The sequence below is a fragment of the Grus americana genome, chromosome 1 (genome assembly GCF_028858705.1).
Source record: "Grus americana isolate bGruAme1 chromosome 1, bGruAme1.mat, whole genome shotgun sequence".
Lineage (NCBI taxonomy): Eukaryota > Metazoa > Chordata > Aves > Gruiformes > Gruidae > Grus > Grus americana.
Genome location: NC_072852.1, coordinates 149,971,517 through 149,986,619, shown reverse-complemented (window position 1 = coordinate 149,986,619; position 15,103 = coordinate 149,971,517). Strand labels below are relative to the sequence as shown.

The 15,103-nt window shown below is 40.9% G+C and overlaps 2 long non-coding RNA genes across 2 annotated transcripts in view; both read right to left on the bottom strand.

The window, feature by feature from the left end:
* The window catches only part of LOC129215930 (uncharacterized), a 39,602-nt gene extending 32,653 nt beyond the window's left edge, over positions 1–6,949 (bottom strand). Inside the window, exons 1-5 of the long non-coding RNA XR_008580129.1 lie at positions 5,255–6,949; positions 4,742–4,814; positions 3,919–3,990; positions 2,959–3,102; positions 815–932 (exon numbers count right to left, since the gene is read on the bottom strand). This is a non-coding gene — a long non-coding RNA (uncharacterized LOC129215930). The remainder of the gene's footprint in view (positions 1–814; positions 933–2,958; positions 3,103–3,918; positions 3,991–4,741; positions 4,815–5,254) is intronic.
* A 2,361-nt stretch (positions 6,950–9,310) lies between these two features.
* On the bottom strand, positions 9,311–14,757 carry LOC129215933 (uncharacterized). The gene is made up of 3 exons (XR_008580130.1): positions 14,439–14,757; positions 11,768–11,862; positions 9,311–9,474 (listed from the first exon to the last, which is right to left on the bottom strand). It is a non-coding gene; the product is annotated as an uncharacterized LOC129215933 (long non-coding RNA).
* Positions 14,758–15,103: the final 346 nt, after the last annotated feature.

Here is a 15,103-nt window from a genome sequence, read left to right as displayed (position 1 = left end):
AACATCTCCAAGTTCCCCATTCTGAGAAATAGCTCCCTTTCAGGCTAAGCCACAGTAAATTCTGTAGTTACTTGACATTATTGCCATAAAAAAATATTTAAAAGGGCAGCCTGAATGACCCCAAAGCCATTCTGCAACCAGTGTGAACAGAGAATCCCCTATGAGTAGCATTAGTTAATATTCTTGTCTGTATGTGAGTGTGTTCTGAAGAACTGTAACATCCAAAGTGACCTGTTGAACACTTCAGTCACCCTGAGCTGGAAGAAAGCAATAATTTGCACCTATTTGTAACTCCTCATTCATGATTGCATGATTACTTAAAAAAAACCAAATGTGTTTAACTCTGAAGCATCTCCTTAAGTTGATTACTGTCCTGAAACCATGAAGCAGAGCCCTCTAGCAAAGATACAGATTTTCAAAGAGACAAATTTTTCAAATGACACCCACCTTGTGGGTAAAATAGCTACTCATGAGAACAAACTCAAGATATTCTGGATGCCTGATCTTAAGCTTTAATCAAGAGACTTCTTCAAAGACTGGACCACACAGGTATAAATCTACTACTTTTATTACTTGCAGTTACTCATCTAGCAAAAATGTCATGAGCTCCATTTCCTTGTTGTAAGTCCTACCTTCTGCCTCTCCTGAAGGTACGGGCTGGGGCCAACGATGTGATTTACTCTTCGTGGGCTTTCCATTCCCTTTTAATTTTTAATTTGCAATTTTTGCATGTGTGAACAAAGGTGGGAGAAAATGTGCAAGTGCATGTGTGTGTATGCGTGTGTGTGTGTCTAAATATACCCTTGCCACATACCTGAAAAGTGCTTCACGCTCACAATCCGATCAGCAGCAGGATGCAGCAGGGATGCTGGGAAAGGAGGCCCTGGAGCACCACGGCTGGGCTGGAGCAGCCCCAAGCTGCCTCATTCCTCCTGCAAAGTGCAAACACATGATGGCCAAAGGGAGACAACTTCTAGCATCCCTGCCATTGGCACCTGTGCAATGCAAGCTGCTTTCGTTATGGGAAGCTAAGTGTGTCTCCGTGAGATATGGTGACACTACAACTGCTGTGTGGAGATACACTCAGCTCTCTCTCTCTCTCTGACTTTCTTCTTCCTGATACAAGTGTTACCTGCTCCCTTCACTTCTCTTTTTGGTTACCTTGTCTTTTACCTTTGTTGAAGGCATCTTTCCTGAGACGAAAATAAGAAAAATTGTGTCCCAGGCTTTGCGAAAAGAAAAAAATACAGCATGAATCTTACTCCAAGAGCACATTCACCTAGAGCAGTAGTTTTTGTTAATGGGTATAGGGAAAGCATGATAGAATTTGTGGGTGAGAATATTAACACTGGGAAGAACATGGCCGAGCTCTCAGTTACCATTACTGCCTGCCACTACCATTCCTGGCTCAACCTGTCCCAAACGCAGTCCATCTGAGTTCCCAGCTAAGGTCTACTTCCCAGATTGCAGAAAAATTTTGCAGACAGTGCTAGATTCCATAAATCTGAATCTCAGGGCACTATGTAATCCCAGCTATGGCTGTAGGGTCAAGTCACTTCAAGACTTAACTGGATGGGGATAAATCACAGTGGAGTGGCCAGGGGGAGAAAATGCAGCCAGAAGAAACTTCTCAGCACATAGGTTGTAGATGAATATGAACAGAAATTAAGGTAAAGATGAAGAATTTGGCATGCTGAACAGAGAAGAAAGAAGTGAGAGAGAATTCAGTTAAAGGGCACAGGTAGTGAAAGGGAAATAGAAGAACAAAGGGGAAACAGAAACATGAAAAATATAAGAAAGAGAGAGAAGAATGCAGTAGAGGGAAGGAGAGAAGTTGCTGTGGCAAAAGGAAGAGGAGGGATGCAAGAAGGAGAGGAAAAGGAGTGGTAGAACGGTAAAAGGGAAAGAGAAGGTGCTGCCCTTAGTGAAGGACAGTGCACGAAGTGGGAAGAACTTTATGCGAAAAGTTGAGATGAAGGGGAGACAAAAACCAAGTGAAACATCCATAAGCAACATCCAGTTTCCCTTGCACGCATCCACATCTCCTCAACCTCTCTTAATGCCAGAGCCCTTCTGCTGGCCTTGGCCCAGCTGCGACATGCCCTGGCTGCTCCTGGCCCTCCCTGCTGAGACCTGTCTTCCTCACTACTGCCATCCCATGCCAGGCCAACACAATCGAGTGCCTGGCCAGCTCCTGTCTTATGGCTTTCAAAAGTCATTTTCAGACTGGACCATAATCTCGAAATCTGCCCAACAAGGCAACGTATAATCCCAGCTCTATTTTAAAGGTCAAGTCCTGCAGGTTTTGCTTGGTTTTGACTCATTCAGACCTTCCAGAGATTTCAAAAAGCCATCGACCTAGATAAGGAAGGGCAGAACTGGGGCCATAGTCAGATTTCCAGTATAAAACGTGACTTCATTTTCAGATGGCTTCACTGTACCTGCTTTAAGGTTTCAACTGTTCTATTTCTCTCATTGAAATACATGGAAGGATCTGTACATCAAATACATAAAAGATTTGACTTTTAATTCCTACCATGTATTTTGGTAAGAGGAATTAAATGTCAAAACACAAAAGCAATTATACACTTAATGGTAAAAAACATATAATCAAGTCATTTTTTTATTTTCAAATTGCGGGGATTGAAATAAAAGGGCAAGAGGGTCTTACTTTGACATTATATGAGATGGAAAGGCACATTTGTATCCTTTTGTACCTTTTACAAAATGAATACGCCTGTAATCAGACCCATTCATTTTGAAAAGGAGATTGTGCTTTAGATCTATGGCATATTTGCGAGGGTGTTGAGAAAGTATCTAAGTAAAATGTGCCATAGGAAATCAACTCTGGGGAAATGCAGTTATTCTTCATGATGATATACAACTAGTTTGGCATAACACTTGGGGTGAAACAAAGCCTGCTGGTATGCGAGAGTCATTGCTGCATATTTTACCCACCATCACTACAGCAAAGTAGGCAAATTTTTCAGCTCGGGAAGTCCCTGAGCTGCCAGTTGCTGGAGGCTGGAAGAGTGATCTGGGGCGCTCTGCTACGAGGTTGCCTTCTTCTCTTTCTCTTCTGTAGCCTGCTGCTGGTGGCCACTGTTGGGATTAAGACAGGTTCTCAGATCTGCCTTTGTCAGGCCATTTTTTATATTCCTCTCCTCTATATACCCAGCAAATTTAAAGAGGGAAGAAAACAAACTCATGTTGGTACTTCTATATTTCTATGATATTAGAAACTAGTGGCCAGTTACTAGTGTATCTGTACAGTTCCTAACGCAGTGAACCACTGCTCCCGGTGCTAGGCTGGTGGACACCTCTACGTTACACGTGGGCAGCTAAAGAGTGCATGGCTCATGTGGCACTGCGTCCCACAGTGCTTGCGAGCTGCTCTTCCAGACTGGGCACAGGACAGGGTGCACCACAACTCTCTCTGGCCCGAGTAGGTGGGTCTCCTTCCCAGAGGCTGAGGTTGACTGTTGCACATTTGCAGCCTGATCTGTCATTTCTCTATTGCAAATCTGTTTGTAGCTGAGACAGACTGAAGGTAGAGAGATGGACTTCTATGAGCTTAGTGACAACATAGTCCTGAGATGGCACTTTTCCACTTCTACAGTAGTTTATAGGGGAATAGAAGTCCTACTAGTGATAAATATTGCTACATTACTGTGATACAACAATTGCTTACATTCAGCATCAATCTCTGTGAACCATTAGACCAGATTCCTTTTTACTGTCACAAAATCTATGAACATCTCCTACCAGAAACATTCCAGATGTAAGGTGTGGGATCATTCTTCCATCCCACAGACTAGTTTACCCAGATTGCTCCAAATTCTGGGGTCTGATTCCTACTTACAATGATACTGCATTCCTGAAGCTGTGCAAAAGGACTAAAAAGTAATATGAACGTACCTGTCGTATAGGTAAAGATATACAGCTGAGTGGCTTTGGCGTGAGCTAGAAGAAAGCTCCCAAAGTACAAATCTACAAACACAATTAAAAAAGCCCAGAAATTAAATTCAAGCTGAATTACCTACGAGCCCATAGTTTTGTCATTCTAAATGGGAAATATTTCTGTGGAGTGTGGTGATTCCCTGTATAGATAGAGAGGAAAAGCTTAAAGCTTATCCAGGTAGCCAAGTTATGGAAAGATTTCCCTTCAATGGCATTACACCTGTAACCTGTCCCAGACTAAAAGCAGGTTATTTACTATGGAGCTGCGCCAAGTAGGGTTCTATTCTAGTGTAAACGCTAATTCTTGATTTCTAAAATTTGTTTTGGCACATTTATTTTTGTATAAATACTTATGTGTGTTCTCGCTGTCTCTTGTATAGTGGTAATATAAAGATTGAAAAACAAATGAACAAAAACCAAGTAAAAATAATCAGTTGAGGAAGTATGAAAACACTGGCCAGTTCACCTGGAGATCTGCTGCTTCTTTATGTCACTTCAGAGGTAAACGTGCATAGAGGTCTTAAAAATCCCCAGAAGATTTTAAGAGAGTATTTGTATGTATATTTTATGTCTAAGAAATGGTAAAACATCCATTTTGTGTGCCAAAGCAGTATTATATATCTATATTTAGCTTTCACTTTTAGTGGGCGTTATCTGCTAATGTATATTTCAGGGAGTTTGGAAATCTAATGTTAAACCGTGGTATTTTTCACTTTCTGAAAAGAATGGGCTTTTGATAACAAAAGAGGCAAAAAAAGACAACCTGCTAAATGGTACTTACTGAGAAATAGGATTCTCTTTTGCAGGGAGAAAGAGCCATCAAACTTTTAAATCCTACTTTCAGGCTTGCATTTCTACAGAAAAAAAAAAAGATTAAAAAAATCCCTTTTTTTACAAAAGTTAATTTCTCTCAAATTCAGAGAATTGAGTTGAATCCCATCGTGTTAAGTTTCCTCAGAGAGAGGATGCAATGACTGGCATAGGAAGTCCCTGAAAACAAATTTTTTGATGGACATTTTCTGTCACCCCTTGCCATCACAGCATACATTTTCCTGTCACATAATATACGGTAATTATATGGATTTTCCTCTTTCCAAATTGGAGGAATGCTTCCTTACTTGAACAGAGGGGCCACAGACTACTAGTCAACCTAAAAATCCTGTTAGCATTACATCTCAGCACAAATAAAGAATTTGGATCAGTGCCTTGTTAGATCACCTCTATTTCTAGCTCGCTGAGTAAAAAGAGCATTTTTTTGCAGCCTAGTTTGATAAGTAAAAGGTGTCTTTCTCACCTGCGTGCACTCTGAATTGTCACTCTCGTTCTTTGTTCCTTTGCATGCGGCTGTTGTCAGCTCCCGAGTCACAGAACCACTTGCAGGAACGGCTCGGGAGAGTTTTGGAAGAAAGGAAAGGGAAAAAAGGAGCCGCATTTTTATTTAACAGGAGAAGGAGAACATAAAGAAAAGAAAGGTGTTCTCAAGAATGTAGCCCGCAGCCTTGTCAGGTAGCATTTCTTCAGATGATTTTTTTTTCCTCTCCCCTTTCCCACCCCAAGATCGCTCTTCATCATTTTTTTAAACATCTCTTCTGGGACAGGGACATGAAAGTGAATTGTGGGTCAAAGGGAAAAATTAGGGTTTGCCAGAGCTGCTTTCTGATGGCTTTACTTTATCTTTGTGTCCAAGCTTTTGCCAGTCAGCAGGTACCATGGGTTATCCATTCCAGTCACATCATTTTCTGCTTGATGACAAGCATCACACCTTCATCCATCACATTTACATTTCAAACTGCCACACTGCTCTATTGATTAATTATTTAGCAGCTCTTGGCCACTTGTGAGTGTTTCTGTGCTCACGTTTCACGGAGAAGGTCCGTTCTTTTTATTTATGTGCAGTTTTGTAAAACAAAAAAAATATGTAAAGCCTTTAACATACACACATCCTAATAACCCGTCTGTGCGTGCCTGTATGTATGCATACGTGTGTGCATATTTACGTGTGTGTGTGCGTACGCTGGTACAATTAGGTACACACAGGGAGCAGAAGCAGGTAATCTGATCAATAAGCACATGCTCACACTGATAATAGATTTCTGAGTTTTCAGAGCACCGAGCAGCAGATCAATGAGACCTTGCAGGTGTGTGCTGGAGCCGGGAATTGCATCAGCTACACCACGCTCCCTACAGACTAGTGGGGAACATGCACATTGTCCTCCAAGGTCTGTCACTTTGAGCAAAACCAGGTGGAGGGCTTTTGCAGGTGCCTGGTAGTGGCTATATTATTTCTTCCACATGACAGGCAGGAAAGGGCAGCCTCTGAACAGGACAGGGGATCTGGTTCCACCTAGGGCTCTGCTTGCCCCAGCAGATCACTCCATCTGTCTTTGCTTCAGTTCCCTTGGGTAAAAAGGAGAATTAGGAACTAATCTCACAGTCCTTTTGCATGCTTGATTCCTAATTCCACTGTAGGAATAAAATCTATCATCTGCTCTAGGTTAGTTTAGACAAATCTAGGTTAGTTTAGAAACCTTTGTTTGGAAGAGTAATGTTTGGTCTTGCTTTTGATCCCTGGGCACTCCTGGGCACTCTTGCTTTGGCTAGACATTTTTCTGACCCACCACCACCTCTGACCCAGCAGTTTTCACGAGCGCAATCTGTAATCCTTTGGTGTCCCAGGTGGTGGTATGCTCCAGACTACTCTCTGATATTCATAACTGCTTGCCCAAAGATACGTGTCTCTAGAAGGAACAGCTGCAAGAAGAAAGCAAGATGAAGTATTCGATGATGGGAAGAGGAATGTTTTCTGTAAAGGTTTTGAAAAAATCTTCTGAAGTTTGTGACATCACGTACTTATGTTGGAGCAGGAAATGAGGTCATCTTGAATTCTAAAATAAAGTTACTATATGGATCTATTTTAATGTTTTCTACTGTTTTCATTTTTTACAAGTTTATTATGGATATAACCCAACAAATGTAAACAGGATGATTCTTTTTCCTGCTATTCATTTTCAATAATTTCTGACTTATGCAAAGCCTATTAAAATCAAAGGGAGTATGTACATTAACTTAATAGGCTCTGGTTGAGACCCTTGAAGAGGAGGGACCACATGGTTCTTATTGCTTCATCTCTCGCATTTCTGTCTTTATCCTTCAAATTGTAAAAGTAAATGTAATACCACTGACTTTTTAATGGATGGGATTTGTGCCAGTATTGAGCTCATTGTCTGAATGGTGTTAGGCTAGAATTGGTCAACTTTTTTCTGTCAAAATTACTTGGTTTATTATAAAATACACTGGGAACTTGTATAAGGCAAGTGAATATCCTATTTAGATATTTACAGTAAAATATTACAGCATTCAGACAATAAAACAAAACCATCTGCTTGGTCTATTAGTGATGTTAGTACGTTATTTAACACACAGAGAATGACTGACTAGCTCCTTTCTGTGGAGAGCACTGAAATAAAAAATGAAGTCAGTCTTGGTCCTGACTTGTGGTGCAGGATTTGGTTGTTTGGCCAAATATAATCTCCATCTCTGACCTCAATTAAAGGAAGTATTTAATGTTTGATTTTTGCCATTTCCTCCCCTCTGTGTTCGCTTCTCCTCCTGCCTCATTTAGTCTCTTTCTGTGTCTTTTTTTAACAGAAACTTTTGTGAAGTGCAAATTCATCTACTGTTTTCTTTCCAGCTCTTTCCAAAACTCCTCTACCTCTGGCGTTTAATGCCAGCACTTAATGCTGACGAAGGCAATTTAATGTGGACGGATTCGATGTCAGGCAGACTGAACTCTACAGCTCATATCTGTATTTGGCCATCAGGGCCAGGCCTGAAGAAAGGCAAGATCATGGCTCCTGGGTCAATTGTGTGCCCTTGCCTTGGGTAAACGAAGGAATGGAAGATAGAGAAGCTATTCCAGACTTCCCCTACGCCTTCTCCAAGGTAGTAGTCTTGTACAGCACCAAAACTTATGCCTCATAAAGAAGACCACTGAATCCCTGCTAGTGAACGAATCGGTTTTCTCTCTTTGTTATGTAAGGGAGGAAGGGAATGTAGCATGGACATCCACGGAGGGAAACAACAGCAATGGATGGTCTTCTCTGTAAGAAGTCCTGGCCTCTCAATTTCCAGTATACTATGAATATACAGAGAAAAAGCTATTTATTTCTGCCTGTTATCCCAAGTGGTTTACACTGATGTAACTTCTGCATGTGAAATGTCATGGAGGCAGTACTGAGTTATAATCACAGTAATTAAAACTTCAAGTAATTTGAAAATCAGCACTTTCATGGTTAAACAAAAGTGATGATATCTATTACCTCTACAATTAACAAAGTGTCTTACAATGTAAAATGCACAACTCTGAAAGATGCTGCAATTTGCATGAACATTGAAATGCCCAAATCTGATTTAAGTACAAAAATGAAGGACAGAAGGTGAACCTTTAACTTATACAACAGAGCTGTTTCTCTTACATGAGTAACCTCAACAGGAAAATGGCAATACTAGTACTATGGCAATATTTGATAAGATCAAGGACATTATTATCTAGACCTCTGCACAATACTGTTCCACTGTAAAGATCTGAAATTAAAAGAGAACCAAATGAAGCTCCCTCTCTGATGTTGCCATCTTATAGCATCTGTGAATGTATTTACATGCCTTTTAAATTTTGTCTTTATTTCCTTTGAAATAACCCTTCTTTGTAGAATAACAGTGTCTCTCTTACATACCTATTCACTCATCGATCCTAAAACTAAGAGCTGATACAGTGTCATAGACGATATGGCAGCAAAGGTCTTCACACTTCTCTTGTTTTTTGCTTGCTTCATCTCTTCACATTCACAGTTAACAGGTTTGCTCTGTATAAAAAAAAAAAAAGAACCCAAACAAAAACCCCATAGTAATTAGTTCCCCATAGGTGTGTTCAATTTGTATTGTCACAAACAAAAAGGAAAAATAACACTTCATCTTTTTTGGGCTTAATGAGATCAGGGAAGTATTTTCAGAATTGTAAAGAAAGATTCTTTTAAATAAGATCTTTTATTAGGAAGTGAGAACAATATAAAGTAGGCACCTTCCAGTGATCTATTCTGTAAAACGGCAAACATGATAATAAACAAAACCAATTAGATTATGAGTGGACTCTTTACTTTACAAAGATTAAAATACAGAAACATAATAATTCTGAATGCTTGACAGGATTACACAGGCTCTAATTCTAAGTTATGCCATTTCTGACTGCATAAATACTAGCCAGCACATCCTGCTACTGCCAGTAACGAGAAAAGTCCAAAGAAATCAATGATATGAGAGAGAAAAAAAACAACTAGAGCAACAGGTGGTTCTTCATCTTATCTATGGATATAGCATTACTTTACCATTTCAGGAAAGAGTAAATACTCAGCTATCACTGAGAAGGTGGTCAGCCACACCATCAAAGTTAGCTGGTTTCCACTTTGGTAGCTAGAGTTCATTAAAGATGAACATCCACATCTTATTGTCAATCTTTCTCTGCAAAAGAATTATTGTTAATCAATTTTGATATAAAGGTCAGAGAAGAAGAATGCTATATCTTCTGCCCAAGCCTGGTCATTCAGTCAACAGAGAGAGCCAGTACAGTATTTTCCAGAGGAATTAAAAAGACAGATAAATAAACAAACAACTAAACCACGAAATGGCAAGTCATAGATCAAGCTAATAGTGCAGTGCTGCTGTCCGTGGAGAACAACATTCCTGCCTGACTTCCCAGCACGTTGGGCACTTGCTCTTTCTTTATTAGCCAAGCAGGACTCACTTCTGCCTTCCCAGTGCACCCAGAAGTCCCAGGAATACAGGATTGGTCCCATCTATTATGGTAATAGCATTAGCAACTACTCTTTCCAGCCGAGGAACCCTATTTATCAGATGGTCACCTGTAGCAGCAAATCCCATAGGTTGACTACATGCAACACAACTCATTTCTTTTTATTTCCTCTAAATTTACTATCCTATAGTATTTAACTTCACTGACTGCCCTCTTGTTTATACGTAATGTGACAGGAAAAAAAGAAGGTCATGACTCGTGGTTTAATTAATCACACCTAATTAATCACCCCTTCAGGAGCCTCAAGTAGGTACAATATTGAGAAACAGACTTCCTTGCTGTGCCTTTTACATGGTAACATTGATCCAGAGAAAAGGGAGAGTGCTCCCGTGCCTCAGGGGTGTAACTCCCAGCCATCGCTTTGCTGGAGAATCACTGCAGGATTGGATGGAGGAGACATCTTTGGGAAGCAACTATTCCACAGGATCGCATGTTTCTAATGCATTCCTGCCCTTTCTATAAAAATGCTTGAAAAACATGCAGAAAATTATGGTACCTCTTTTGTTTTCTCCAGACCAATAAACCTTAAATTGTTTCCTAAAGCGTGGTATTGTCTCCAACAGAGAGGGAACACCCTGATTCGGAGCCCTGTGGCAAAGGGGTGCCCCTGCAAGATGGCAGTGACACGGCTGACTGTCCTGGGGCTGGAGAGGGAACTGGCCTGGGGTGTCCTCATATGTGACACATTGCTTAAACTACTAGTAGGCTGTTAGGTAAAAGATTAGTTTACAGCTTCTCTGCTATGACTGTGATAATACTGCAGAAGACAAGAATGAGGTTATTAATTTATTTGAATCAAATATTGTTAGCGTCAGCCCGAGGAGAGGACTCCAGGCCCCAAGCTGGCTAGGGGCCACGTTGCTGAAAAGGTCTGCGATTACAGACACGTGCTGGAGCAGAGCCCTTATGCTTGAGCCTTTCCCTGTCCGTCCGTTTTGGTTCCCACTCTGAGATTTCTACCTTTCCCTGCATAGCGTTTAAAAGACAACAAACACAAGCGTCTGCAGTCAGTTCTGCAAACTACTGCTTAAAAATGAGGTGCGGTGCTGTGCCTAGACCTTCAGGGAGCTAGCCACTGACCTAACAACCCCTTATGGGGACAAAGACAGACTGGCACCACGGTTAGCAGGGGTGCGAGGTGCATGGATGCAAATCCCTCTTCTCCCTGGTTTACCTATCTCTGGAAAATGGGAGGTCTTCGAAGGAGTAGAGTACTCTAGACCCTACTGACTCTAGATGTCATTGCTTCATCTTGACGCAGAAGGGAAACATTCTGGAGTCCAGCATTCTGGTGGGATGGGAGATCTTTTTCCACCTCAGCTGGAGCCGTGACTGAGCTGTGAGCTGAATTTCACACTCAAAGCAGCGATCCGGTAAGATAGTGACTTGATGTTTGGTGGTTATCTTGATTTGGTAGTGCAGCGGAAAACGATTCGTACTTAACTTCACATAAATGACACAGGCACAGCTATGTGAAAAATCCTACGGGAGCAGCAGCAACTGCATACAGCTTTTAGGCTAAGGATTAGCTGCCTTTAAAGAAGGCTGCCCTTACTAGATTGAGAACTGATTGCAATACCTTCTTGTCTCTTCTTTACCTCAATCAATAATTTTTAGGGTTCAAAATAATCAGAGTGTAATAATTCCTCCACAGGAATAGTCATACAGTGATGAACTACATACCCCAGTCTGCATAAGTATGAAAGAATAAAGGCAAATTTTGAACAAAACTTGCTACACTGAGGCAAAATACGTGTCTCTGCAGCTGACACAAATGTGTCTTTGCTGCTTTGCAAAACTTAATACTTAATGGGAATAAACTTTAGTAGTACAACAGACTTAAAAACCAAACCAACCAGCCCAAAACTCAGTGATATGTGTCCTGCGTGTGCCTTTAAATACTATTAAAATGGAATTTGACTAGACTTGCTCAAATCAGACCTGTTATCAACAACACATTGTCTCAGGAGACCAACATTTGTCCAGTTAGGGCTTCCTTCATTAATTGTCCAGCATCAAGCAAGCCAAATCCAAATCTGTGGAGAAAAAGCAATTAGATATTTTAAGCAGCGATAAGAACACCACAAATAATCAATTTCTATGGCATTAGCAGCTACCTGGCCCAGCAAAAGTCTATAAAAGCTAGAATTTATTGCAGAATACCAGACAGCTTACAGAGCATTGATTCTTAGTAGTATGCATAGATTGCTGGATTTAAAGAGAAATCCCTAATGGTTCTCACCTTTAATTTTTTTTTTTCCTTTTAAAGGGAAAACAAGGATAAGGTGTTCATAAGGCCAGACTGCAGCAAAACAATTGTCTAACGACTGTTAAACAGAATTTGTTTACCTTTCAGATGAACAGAATACTACCATATCGTTTGATAGTGATTATATGCAATGTGATGCATAAACCTCATAAAAGATGAGAAGCTAAATGCAATCACAGTATTCCACAGTTAGAAAAATATTAATTGTGCTTTTTTTAGAAAAACATTTATTGCACCTGAGAAACCAACAGACTAGAAATAATTTTTGCATTTGTTCAGTTCGTGATTCTTGAGGCTTTAAAGCCTTACATTTCTCCATAATGATCTTTTCCTGAGTATTTTAGTCTGCATTAACCTTTGTGATTTTTAACTACTTATAAGAACAAACCAAAAGGCAATGCACAACTTAGCAAGCAAAACCTTGTTGTCTGCAGCGGACAACAGAGTTTTGAAAAATATTTTTTCTTAATACTCCCAAAAGACAATTTATGTATGTAGATGTTATAACTGATCTTTAAATGTGAACCAAAACATACCCAAACTCAGATTTCTAGGCCGACAGGCTTAGAAGTCGAAAAGGACTTTGGCAATCGTCTCGTCTGACCTCCCGTATACAGACACCAGAATCTTTCCCCAGAAGCTGGATTAAATCATGTCTTTCAGAAAGATGTCTAATCTCATTTTAAAGACTCCAAGCTATGGAGAGTCCACCTCCTCCCTGGGTAAGCTCTTCTAGTGTTTAATTACCCTTACTGCTAGGAAACGGTGTCTTATTTCAAGGTTGAATTTGTCTAACTTAGCATTCAAATACTGAAAACGCAGAGTGTTTGAGAGAGAGCAAATATAAGTGACATGATACATTTTATACTAATCCTAAATCAAAAGATTATGGAAATACAGAAAACATGACAACTAAAGCTCTAGTCTGGCAAACATTTATGCAAGGAGGTAGCTTTCTGCATAGGAAATGGTTTCCTTCAGTTCAGCAAGCCTACACACATGTGTAAAGTTACACCAGGGCTTCAAATACAATTTAAAAAGAGGCATTCGGAGTGACTTTTGCTGCAAAAAATATTAGGTATTAATTAATAAAGATAACCTCCCTCCGTCTCTGTCCCCAGTCTGAGCAGCCTTTGAGGTGGGATGCTACAAATTACTACTAGAAGAAGAAGAAGTGAGAAAACTTCCTATTGCAGAAATCTGATTGCCGCCGTAGGGGGATGACTGCTGAAATCCAAACACAACCCAAGGGGGGGAGAAAAGAAAAAAAAAATAAAATAAGGAATGAATAAAAAAAAAAATAGGAGAGTTGTCAAGATAATTAAAACTTTGCAACAATTCAGTAATGGTGCTGATAAAAACAGCACTGCTGGCTGAATGCAAATAAGATGGTAAAGGCCCTGTTTGGATTATGGTAATTACTCAGTCTGAAGTTAGCTCCAGCCACACACACATATGAGCACACACATACACACACAGCAGTGGAGTGGAACCTGACAACCATACTTGGCGAGTGATCATAAAATTCCCTGGCACGCTCTCAGGATGCCATGTGGAGCTATTTGTACAGTTAGGTACGGGACTCTGCAGCGCAGGAAATACCAGCGGAAGCACGGCTGACCCGCCTGGCCTTCAGCGAGAGCCTGCCCCCCTACTTATCGCTGGCCTGGATTCAAAAGTGATCTCTGGAGAAGGCAAATCAATCGAACACATGTTTGGTCTAAAAATGTCATTTTGGAATATGCTAAGATATTTCCTTACATTAGACCGTTTTGTTTGCCCCAAAGATTTGTCAAGTGCAATTGAATGCATACACATCACAACGCACGCCAGTGCCAGAACAAAATAATTTCAATGTGTCCTTTAGTACTCCGATAAAATGCAGGCAGTCAGTGTTGAAACGAGATGCCCTGTGAAAGTCTTGTGCGCACTGGCATTCTGCATTTCTTCCAGGAACTTGTTTCTTTAAAATTTGGGATCCGTCCAAATGAGCAGATTTTGTGTAAGAATGAAGAAGGGGACCAGCTCAACCTCTCCTCTTGCCTTCTAGACGGAGGAGTTGAGGCAGGCTAATTTATGTGATGAAAAATCATTAAAGAAATTATAATTTCCAACTCTGATTCCTAAATAATATAGCCTTTATGAGGACAATATCATTACAAATAACCCTATTAATCCGTTGATTCAGCTTTAGAGCCTATTCTGATATATGACAAAGATGTGTTTCTTCAACAATTTTCACAAGTTAATATTAAATGATATTGGCACACACATCATTTTTATTACTAAGTTCTTTGATTTGTTCACCCCGCAGTCTCTACAGCTGTGTGTTTTATGACCTACCCGTCACAGGAGAAACTCCCATTAGCACCGGCACGCAGCGGAGGAGATGTGAACTTTGCAATGAGCCTTCCCACCCTCATTCTGGTTTCGGTTAGCGCTGAAAAGGCTGTTTCGAGCAGATCAGAATAGGCGCAGCCCGATCACCGCGGCTGAAAGCGCACCCGTACTGTGAAGGGCAAGCCTCCCTGCCTGGCACGTTCAGAGTCTGCGGAGACTATATCAAATCCAGATTTGTACGTGACTGCGGATGCCAAGACACAGTCCTCTGACCAGCGGGCTCCTGAGGGAAGGCACCCACGCCTCCCCCTTCTCTCCCCTTCCCACCACCTTCACCCCCACACCCTTTTTCTCTCTCCCTGCATCGACCCGGAGAGGTTGCTATCACACACACACACACACACACACACACGAGGAGTGCGCCAGCCTTGAAACGCTGCAAGGTGCTTGGGTTGCTGCACTTCAGCTGACACACAGATTCGGTGTGCTTCCACTTGCTGTGTGATCCTTTGGTGGTGTAAGTGTTTTTTTCTCTTTTTTCCAATGAACACTGCCTTGAAAGAGTTACTCTGACAGTTGATAGGCCAAAAAGCAAAATTATGTGATGTCTCTTCTGAAATTATCTCAATGAAGTTTACACAATGTTTTCTCTGGGATTTTTATCTGGA